The 10,839-nt window shown below is 53.9% G+C and overlaps 1 protein-coding gene across 1 annotated transcript in view; it reads right to left on the bottom strand.

The window, feature by feature from the left end:
• Positions 1–10,839, bottom strand: part of LOC140393168 (cubilin-like) — a 367,012-nt gene that overhangs the window by 344,583 nt on the left and 11,590 nt on the right. The window contains exons 6-7 of the mRNA XM_072479292.1: positions 6,943–6,963; positions 1,551–1,571 (exon numbers count right to left, since the gene is read on the bottom strand). The gene's annotated coding sequence lies outside the window, so the exon portion shown is untranslated. The remainder of the gene's footprint in view (positions 1–1,550; positions 1,572–6,942; positions 6,964–10,839) is intronic.

Raw genomic sequence — 10,839 nt, 5'->3', positions numbered from 1 at the left:
AGATCATATTACTGAAGTGATGTCAGAGGGCGGGGGGAGCTGAGCTCACTTCTCCTTTTTGAGTTTCAGTTTTAGAACACAGCTGGGAGTGTCTGTGTGTTTTGCTGTGAGCTGCATGAAGAAACACAGAGCTGGTCTGTTGATTTCTGCAATCCAAAGACTATAAATATATTGAATGTAACATAATGTGCTCCTATTTTTGAAAGTTTGAAGTCTTTTGGATATCTAAAGGAACAATTTGATGGATTATTTAGTGTTGCAGTCCTTTGGGGTTATCTTTGAAGTAATGGGTGTTAAGATATTCAATGTTTGTTTTAAAAGGTTAACTTGAGTTCATAGAATAAACATTGTTTTGTTTTAAAAAAAACACTTGTCCATTTCTGCTGTATCACACCTGGAGAGTATGCCGTGTGCTTCCCACACCACAATCAATTAAAAGTTGTGGGTCGGTTGAACTCCATGAAACACTTTGGGGTTCTGTAAACCCAGACCCATAACACTTCCATTCTCTGCAAGGCCTGATGCCGAAGTACAGGTCTGTTCCTCGAGCTTGGATTAATCAACCAAGAATGATGAAATCTATTGGCAGATTCTTTAATAACTGAAGGTTTTACACAGCTAGTTATTGAATTATAATTTCCAGGAAGTACCTCAACGTTTGACAAGAGGTAAGGAATGTAAAACGTTTCTTCACCTGACACTGGTGATGTGTCACCTGCTCAAAAAAATGTGTAAATAATTATTTAAATATTAGTTGATCAAGAATAAATAATGATAAAATCTAAGATTGATTTAGATAATTGTAATGTTATAATTTGGAGCATCTTGGTAGTCTGCACCAAACCTCCCCAATGATTTGGTCCATAAGCCAAAGAATTTGATAAATTCAGCCAATGTAAGTTAGAAATATTCAGAAGACATTTGTCCTGCTCAGGCCTTTCATTCTCTGCAAGGCCGGATGTGAAGTACAGGTCTGTTCTTCGAGCTTGGATTAATCAACCAAGAATGATAAAATCTATTGACAGATTGCTTGGGAACTGTAGATTTTAGGCTGTTAGTTGTCGAATTATAATTTCCAGGATGTACCTCAACGTTTAACAAGAGATGAGGAATGTAAAACGTTTCTTTACCTGATACTGGTGACGTGTCACCTGCTAAAAAGATTGTACATATTTATTAAAATATTAATTGATCAAGAATAAATAATGTTAAAATATTACATTGATTTAGATAATTGTAATGTTATCATTTGGAGCCTCTTGGTAACCTCCCCAATGTTTTGGTCCATAACGCCACTGAATTTGATAAATTCAGCCAATGTAAGTCAGAAATACTCAGAAGATATTTGACCTTCTCAGGCTATCCACTCTCTGCAAGGCCGGATGTTGAAGTACTGGTCTGTTCCTCAAGCTTGGATTAATCAACCAAGAATGATAAAATCTGTTGACAGATTCCTTGGGAACTGAAAGTTTTACACTGGTAGTTGTCGAATTATCCATGAAGTACCTCAACATTTGACAAGAGATAAGGAATGTAAAACGTTTCTTTACCTGATACTGGTGATGTATCACCTGCTGAAAAAAATGTGTAAATAATTATTCAAATATTGGTTGATCAAGAATAAATAATAATAAAAGATAGGATTGATGTAGATAATTGTATTGTTTTCATTTGGAGTATCTTGATAGACTGAACCAAACCTCCCAATGTTTTGGTCCATAAGGCCACTGAATTTGATAAATTCAGCCCATGTAAGTTAGAAATACTCAAAAGACATTTCTCTACATTCTCCATTCTCTACAAGGCCTGAGTTGCGAAGAACTGGTCTGTTCCTCGAGCTTGGATTAATCAACCAAGAATGATGAAATCTATTGACAGATTCTTTAATCCTGAAAGTTTTACACTGCCAGATGTCGAATTATCTTTTCCAGGAAGAACCTCAACGTTTGACAAGAGATAAGGGGCGGGATTCTCCGACCCCCCGCCGGGTCGGAGAATCGCCGGAGGTCGGTGTGAATCCCGCCCCTGCCGGCTGCCGAATTCTTCAGCACCCCAAAAAATCACGCTGACGCGAATCGCGCCACCCGCCTCGGAGAATGACGAGGTCAACGCGACGCTATGGGCCTCGGGGCCGCTCGAATTCTCTCGGCCGGATGGGTCACGTCGGCAAAATTAGACCACCTATTTAATGGTGTCAACCAGTTGTGATGGTTGACGCCGGCCAGCGCGGAGGTAGGTCTCGGCGTGGGGTGGCCGTAGAAGAAGTGACCGCAGCCGCAGTTGGTGCGGAGGGGGAGTGTGGGGGTGGAGTGGGGGGGGGTTGTGCGGAATGGGGGGTAGTGGTGCCACGGCGACAGAGACGCCCGATGAAGCCCTGTGTGTACCGGTCCCGCTCGTCGTACCAGGACCTCACGGACCGGGCATGCAGGAGGAGACTCCGGATGATCCAGGAAACCGTCGCCCATATCTTCCACCTGATGGCACACCTGGCACCGCGTGGCACTGGGGGAGGACACCCTCTCCCCATGGCCGTCAAGGTTACGGTGGCCATGAACTTTTATGCCAAGGGGTCATTTCAGGTGCCGAGTGGGAACCTGTCCAGCATAACGCAGGCATCGGTGCACCGGTGCATCCGTGCAGTGACAGACGCCCTATATGCCATTGCGGACCGCTACATCCAGTTCCCTGTGGACCGGGCCAGCCAGGATGCCCAGGCAGTGAGCTTCGCTGCGGCGGCCGGGATGCCCATGGTCCGGGGCGCGATCGATGTGATGCACGTCGCTGTGCGACCACCTGCGGATAACAGTGCCGTGTTCACAAATAGGAAAGGGACCTATTCCATGAACATTCAGGTGGTTTGCGACCACCGCATGATGATCCTGCACGTCTGCGCCCGGTACCCGGGCAGTGTACATGACTCATTCGTATTGGCGCAATCTTTCATCCCCACCATGTTCGAGGAATGCCCCCCCCGGCTGAGGGGCTGGTTGCTGGGTGACGGGTTACCCGTTGCGGTCGTGGCTGAGGCCGACGTTCTATCATCCCTCACACACATACTGCCGCTCACCTCACACCACATCCCCGCACGCATCGGACAGAGCACAAAGGCAGCTTCTGTAGGTGGGAAAGTGATTTTAATAACAAACAGTTCAAACACGTGCCCTGGACCCTATAACTAATCTGTGCCCTGCACCCGGGCCAACTTACTCAGTTTCTAATTGTTTGGCCTTGCGGGCCCTTTGACTACGTCTAGGTGGTTCCCCAGACGGTACAGCAGAATTGGAGGTGGACTCCTGTGATTCCTACCCTGTGAATCGGAATCCCTTTGGCGGCCGTTTCCTGGGGCGGCCCGGCCTAGATGGGCCAGGCTGCGACTCGGGCGACTGGGATGGCTAGCTGCCAGCCTGTCCTGCCCATTGCCCACCAGATGCACTTGGGAAGGAAGGGGAGGGAGGGGTACGGGGGGAGTCCGAGGTGTTCCGGGACCTCCCCGACAGGGGGACCCGGACCGGGCCCCAGCACCTCCTGCTCCCTCGGGATGCCCGATGGCCCCCGGGCCTCTACATGGGTCATGGATGCGAACGGACCGACCATCCAACGCCCCCCCGACACCTGGCGCTGCCAGTCCTGGAGGCCCGCCTTGGTGTCAACAAAGGTCTGCATGTTTGCAGCCATGGAGCTCAGGGGGTTGGCCACCCCTGTCTGTGTCTGGGCAACGCTGGCCAGCACCTGGGCAATGGCGCCGATGCCCTCAGCGATGGTCTACTGAGACTGGGCCACTGCATGCAGAGACTGGGCCATTGCCTGCTGAGACTGGGCCATGGCATTGAGCGCCTCTGCGATCTGCTGCTGGCTCTGCCTCATGGCTTCCTGTGAGAGGGCAGCCATGTCCTGGGCCACAGACGGCACCTGCACGGAAAGCCCCAGACCTTGCATACTGCTTCCCATGTCTGACACCGTCACCCCCATTGCCTCCACCGCGGACGCCACCCTTGCGGTTTTGGCCTGGGTGGCACGTATGACCGGCACCACTCCCTGCTCCTGCATACGGGTGGACTCCTCCACCCGCAAGCCGGCCGTCACCCTCTTCGATCGTCCCTTGGTCCGTGACTCCATCGGGTCTATGGGTGGGTATGGTAACTCCACGAACCCGGGACCCGTCTGGGCAGAAGGTGGTTGCTCGCGCCGGGGTGACCTCCGACCGCCCGGCCCCTCGGTTGCTCCTGCCTCCACCTGCTGTACCGGGACGGCTGTGTTGTGCGCACCAGTTAGTGTACCACATGCCTCATCGCTAAAGTGCCCAATCAAGGTGAGTGTCTCTGCGATGGTGGAGGGTGTAGGAGATAGCAGTGGCATAGTGTCATGCTCCTCATCCAACCCAAAGTCCATGGTACCCTGGAGGTTCTTGTCCATCCGTCCCCTGTGTGTCAATGTCGTGTGTGTCAGCGGCGTGTGCGTCAGTGTCATGTGCGTCAGTGTCCTGTGCGTCAGTGTCCTGTGCGTCAGTGTCCGGTGCGTCAGTGTCCTGTGCGTCAGTGTCCTGTGCGTCAGTGTCCTGTGCGTCAGTGTCCTGTGCGTCAGTATCCTGTGCGTCAGTATCCTGTGCGTCAGTATCCTGTGCGTCAGTATCCTGTGCGTCAGTGTCCAGTGCGTCAGTGTCCAGGGTAGGTGTGTCCTGGGTAGGTGTGTCTTGGGTACAATGTGTCCTGGGTACAATGTGTCCAGGGTAGGTGTGCCCTATGTAGGGGTGTCCTGGGTAGGTGTGTCCTGGGTCGGCTGCGACAGGGGCCTGTTTCTGTGGCTGCCCCCCTCGTCGCTGGGTCTGGCCCGCCGGCGTCGCCGCACTCGCACGAGATGGGCGTGTCGTCTCCCTGGTGCTCCGGGTCTGTCCCAGGCTCGTGGCTGCCCTGGATCGTCCTGGGGGCGTCGTATGCCTGATGGGCCAGGTCTGTCCCTGGCTCGTGGCCGCCCTGGATCATTCTGGGGCGGTTGGCATCCGCGGGGCCGCGTGCATCGACGTTTGGTCCTGCAATACATAATACAGCATGCATGGTTTGGCACACAGACGGGGATCGGGGGCAAGGGGGATATGGGGGAAGGGGGATATGGAGGATTTGGGGGGGAAGGGGATAAGGGAGAACGGGGATATGGGAGATATGGGAGAAGGGGGATATGGGAGATATGGGAGAAGGGGGATATGGGAGAAGGGGGATATGGGGGATAAGGGGATATGGGGGAAGGGGATATGGGGGAAGGGGCTATGGGAGAAGGGGATATGGGAGAAGGGGATATGGGAGAAGGGGATATGGGGAAGGGGGATATGGGGGAAGGGGGATATGAGAGAAGCTGAAATGGGGGGGATGGGGGATATGGGGGAAGGGGGATATGGGGGAAGGACGGTATGGGGGAAGGAGGATATGGGGGAAGGGGGATATGGGGGAAGGGGATATGGGGGAAGGGGGATATGGGAGATATGGGGGAAGGGGGATATAGGAGAAGGGGGATATGGGAGAAGGTGGATCTGGGGGAAGGGGGATATGGGGGAAGGGGGATATGGCAGATGGGGGATATGGGGGAAGGGGATGGGGATATGGGATATGGGGGAAGGGGGATATGGGGTTATGAGAGAAGCTGAAATGGGGGATATGGGGGATGGGGATAGGGGGGAAGGAGGATATGGGGGAAGGAGGATATGGGGGAAGGAGGATATGGGGGAAGGAGGATATGGGGGAAGGGGGATATGGGGGAAGGGGGATATGGGAGAAGGGGATATGGGGGAAGGGGGATTTGGGGGAAGGGGGATATGAGAGAAGCTGAAATGGGGGATATGGGGAAGGGGGATATGGGGAAGGGGGATATGTGGGAATGGGGATATGGGGAAGGGTATATGGGGGAAGGGGGATATGGGAGAAGGGGGATATGGGAGAAGGGGAAGGATATATGGGGGAAGGGGGATATGGGAGAAGGGGGATATGGGAGAAGGGGATATGGGAGAAGGGGAATATGGGAGAAGGTGGATCTGGGGGATGGGTGATATGGGGGAAGGGGGATATGGGGGATATGGGGGAAGGGGGATATGGGGGATGGGGGAAGGGGGATATGGGGGATATGGTGGAAGGGGGAAAGGGGGACAGGTTGTGGGGGGTCTCACTTGGTGGTGCGCCCCCGACCTCTGCATCCGCAACCTCCCGGTCCTCGGGTCCGCCTGCAAGTTCCAGAGCCCTCTCTTCATGAACGGTGAGTGGTTGCAGTTCAGGTGGACCCCCTCTGGTCCTCTCACACTCCCAGTTGTTGTGTGCGTGCTTCTCCTGTGGGGGGGCGGATGGGTGGCAGGGATAAAGGGCAACAGTGTTAGGCAGACATATACATGTGAACCAGTGGTTGTGTGTATGTTGGCAGAGGTTCACAACCCATCCTGCCACTGCAGCCTGCATGGGTGGGTGCAGCCATGTCAGTTGCACCTAGGGCTGTGCCGCACATCGGAGGTGGGCGGGGGGGGGGGTACTCACCCTGGCTGCCCTGACAAGGTCATTGACCTTCTTGTGGCACTGGGCGCCTGTCCTTGCTGTTACAGCCACGGCGCTGACGGCCTCTTCCGCCTCCCTCCACAGGCACCGGCTGAGGTGTGGTACGACCCTGCGGCCGTGTCTAGGGTACAGGGCCTCCCTCCTCAGCTCCACTACATCCAGGATGTCCCGCTCCTGGAACCTCGGCGCTGTGCGGCGGGCGGCTATTTTGACGGGTCTTTTGTGCCGCGCATCCGTGACAGGTGACGCCATCGTGAATGGCGTCACGCCGCTGCTCACCATTCCGGGCTGGAGGATTTGCGCAGTTTCAGGGGGCTCGACACCGGAGTGATTCGTGCCGTTTTTGGCGCCGGGTTCCGGCCATCGCGCCGATTATCGGAGAATCCCACCCAAGGAATGTAAAACTTTTCTTTACCTGATACTGGTGATGTGTCACCTGCTGGAAAATACGAGGGGGAATGAATTCCGGTATATTCAGGTGCGGGACTTTTTGCGCAGGCAGGTGCCATCGTTTCCACTCTTGCCACTAAGGGGGATCCTAGATGGGATAGTGTCTAGAGGATGGGCAGGGGAGGGAAGTGTTTCGGATATTTACAAGGAGCTCATGGGGGCGGAGGAGATGCAGACCGAGGAGCTGAGGCATAAATGGGAGGAGGAGTTGGGAGGGGAGATTGAGGAAGGCCTGTGGGCAGACGCACTGAGCAGGGTCAATGGGACTGCAACTTGTGCCAGGCTCGGCCTGATTCAATTTAAGGTCATCCACCGGGCCCACGTGACAGTGTCCCGGATGAGCAGATTCTTCGGCGGAGAGGACAGGTGTGTAAAGTGTCTGAGAGGACCGGCAGACCATGTCCACATGTTTTGGGCTTGTCCAAAACTTAGGAGATACTGGCAAGGGTTCAAGGACATCATGTCTAGAGTACTGAACACGAGGGTGGCAATGAGTCCAGAGGTGGCGATTTTGGGGGTTACAGAGGCCCCGGAAGTCCAGGGGGAGAAAGAGGCCGACGTCTTGGCCTTTGCTTCCCTGGTAGCCCAGAGACAGATACTTCTAGCTTGGAGGGACTCAAAGCCCCCGAAGTTGGAAGACTGGCTGTCAGACATGGCAAGTTTCCTGGGCTTAGTGAAAATCAAGTTCGTTTCTCGTTCTGTAATTCTACTCTTTACAATGCCAAAAAATACCTCATTAAAATTGTTTATTAAAAAAAAAATTACTCAAATATTAGTTGATCAAGAATAAATCATGTTAAAATACAAGAGTGATTTAGATAATTGTAATGTTATAATTTGGAGCCTCTTGGTAGCCTGCACCAAACCTCCCCAACGTTTTGGTCCACGAGGCCACTGAATTCGATAAGTGCAGCCAATGTAAGTTAGAAATATTCAGAAGACATTTGCCCTGCTCAGGCCTTCCATTCTCGGCAAGGACTGATGCCGAAGTACTGGTCTGTTCCTCGAGCTTGGATTAATCAACTAAGAATGATGAAATCTATTGACAGATTCTTTAATAACTGTAGGTTTAACACAGCAAGTTGTCGAATTATAATTTCCAGGAAGTACCTCAATGTTTGACAAGAGATAGGGGGCGGGATTCTCCATTCCCACGCCGAAGTGGCCGCGCCGTCGTGAATGCCGTCGAGGTTCACGACGGCGCAGAACGGCCCCGGTCCCGACCGATTCAGGCCCTGACAATGGGCCAGGATCGGGGCCGCGTCATCTACATGCGCCAGGCCTTGTCGCCTGCGTAAAAACGGCGCCGCATAGATGACGCGGCCGGCGCCGCATAACGGGCGTCATCCGCGCATGTGCGGGTTGGCCGGCACAAACCCGAGCATGCGTGGTTGCCGTCCTCTCTAAGTCCGCGCCGCAAGAAGATGGGGGACGGATCTTGCGGGGCCGCGGAAGGAAGGAGGTCCTCCTTCAGAATGAGGTCCACCCCACATTCCAGGTGAAGCCCGATGCAGGATCCCCCCTCGCCCCTCCACAGGTCGCCCCCCCCCAGCGATCACGCACCGTCCACGACTGCAGCGACCAGGGGCGATATTCTCCCACCCCCCGCCGGGTCCGAGAATCGCCGGGGGCTGGCGTGAACCCCGCCCCCCCCCCCCCCCCCCCCACCCCCGCCGGTTGCCGAAATCTCCGGCACCTGATATTCGGCGGGGGCGGGAATCGCGCCGCGCCTGTTGGCGGGCCCCCCCCCGCACGATTCTCCGGCCCGGATGGGCTGAAGTCCCGCCGATAAATTGCCTGTCCCGCCGGCGTAAATTAAATCACCTACCTTATCGGCGAGACAAGGCGGCGCGGGCGGGCTTCGGGTCCTGGGGGGGGGGGGGCGCGGGGCGATCTGGCCCCGGGGGGTGCCCCCACGGTGGCCTGGCCCGCGATCGGGGCCCACCGATCCGCGGGCGGGCCTGTGCCGTGGGGGCACTCTTTCCCTTCCGCCTCCGCCACGGTCTCCACCATGGCGGAGGTGGAAGAGACTCCCTCCACTGCGCATGCGTGGGAAACTGTCAGCGGCCGCTGACGCTCCCGCGCATGCGCCGCCCGGAGATGTCATTTCCGCACCAGCTGGCGGGGCACCAAAGGCCGTTTCCGCCAGCTGGCGGGGCGGAAATTCCTCCGGCGTCGGCCTAGCCCCTCAATGTTGCGGCTCGGCCCCCAAAGATGCGGAGCATTCCGCACCTTTGGGGCGGCGCGATGCCCGTCTGATTGGCGCCGATTTGGGCGCCAGTCGGCGGACATCGTGCCGTTTCCGGAGAATTTTGCCCCAGGTGTGGACGGCGCCTGGGGGAACCCGCCGTTTTGGCCTGGCCGCTCGGCCCATCCGGGCCTCAGAATAGCGGGGGTGCCGGAGAATTGCCATTTTGGGTGTCTCCTGCGTTTCTCCGGCCTGCGGCCCACGAAACTCGACCGGGCCGTTCCCGCCGCTTGGGAGAATCGCGGGAGGGCGTCGGACCGGCGTCCCCGGAAATCTTGGCGGCCCAGGCGACTCTCTCAACCGGCGTGGGAGTGGAGAATTGCACCCAAGGAATGTAAACCGTTTCTTTACCTGACACTGGTGATGTGTCACCTCCTGTAAAAATTGTTCTTAATTATTAAATATTATAGAAGTTTACAGCATGGAAACAGGCCCTTCGGCCCAACCAGTCCATGCCGCCCAGTTTTTTACCATTAAGCTAGTCCCAGTTGCCCGCACTTGGCCCATAACCCTCTATACCCATCTTACCCATGTAACCATCTAAATGCTTTTTGAAAGACACAATTGTACCCGCTTCTACTACTACCTCTGGCAGCCCATTCCAGACACTCACTACCCTCTGAGTGAAGAAATTGCCCCTCTGGGCCCTTCTGAATCTCTCCCCTCTCACCTTAAACCTATGCCCTCTAGTTTTAGACTCCCCTACCTTTGGGAAAAGATGTTGACTATCTACCTTATCTATGCCCCTCATTATTTTATAGACCTCTATAAGATCACCCCTAAGCCTCCTACGCTCCAGGGAAAAAAGTCCCAGTCTATCCAGCCTCTCCTTATAACTCAAACCATCAAGTCCCGGCAACATCCTAGTAAATCTTTTCTGCACTCTTTCTAGTTTAATAATATCCTTTCTATAATAGGGTGACCAGAACTGCACACAGTATTCCAAGTGTGGCCGTACCAATGTCTTGTACAACTTCAACAAGACGTCCCAACTCCTATATTCAATGTTCTGACCAATGAAACCAAGCATGCCGAATGCCTTCTTCACCACCCTGTCCACCTGCGACTCCACCTTCAAGGAGCTATGAACCTGTACTCCTAGATCTCTTTGTTCTATAACTCTCCCCAACGCCATACCATTAACTGAGTAGGTCCTGGCCTGATTCGATCTGCCAAAATGCATCACCTCACATTTATCTAAATTAAACTCCATCTGCCATGTTGATCAATAATAAATAACGGTAAAATATAAGATTTATTGAGATAATTGTAATGTTATTTTTGTAAGGGCCACGAAGAATTCAGCATGCGTTTTAAGGATACAAAGTAATAACATTTATTTACTATAACATATATACATAACAGTAGCAGTAACATCCCTTGCTACATACACGTTCCTGCTGGTTCCTGAACTGGCCAGCTTTATTTATATTCGGAGTTTACTAGTGGTTTCTCCGCCCCCCTCATTGGGGAAGCTCATACTCCCACAGAATTGTGGGATAGTCATTAGTCCCCAGCCAATGGTAAGTAGGCAGGTTATAACAGTTATATTTTGGAGCCTCTTGGTAGCCTGCACCAAACCTCAACAATGTTTTGGTCGATGAGGCCACTGAA

Source organism: Scyliorhinus torazame, chromosome 16 (assembly GCF_047496885.1).
Source record: "Scyliorhinus torazame isolate Kashiwa2021f chromosome 16, sScyTor2.1, whole genome shotgun sequence".
NCBI classification, from domain to species: domain Eukaryota; kingdom Metazoa; phylum Chordata; class Chondrichthyes; order Carcharhiniformes; family Scyliorhinidae; genus Scyliorhinus; species Scyliorhinus torazame.
This window is presented reverse-complemented; position numbering and strand designations above follow the sequence as displayed.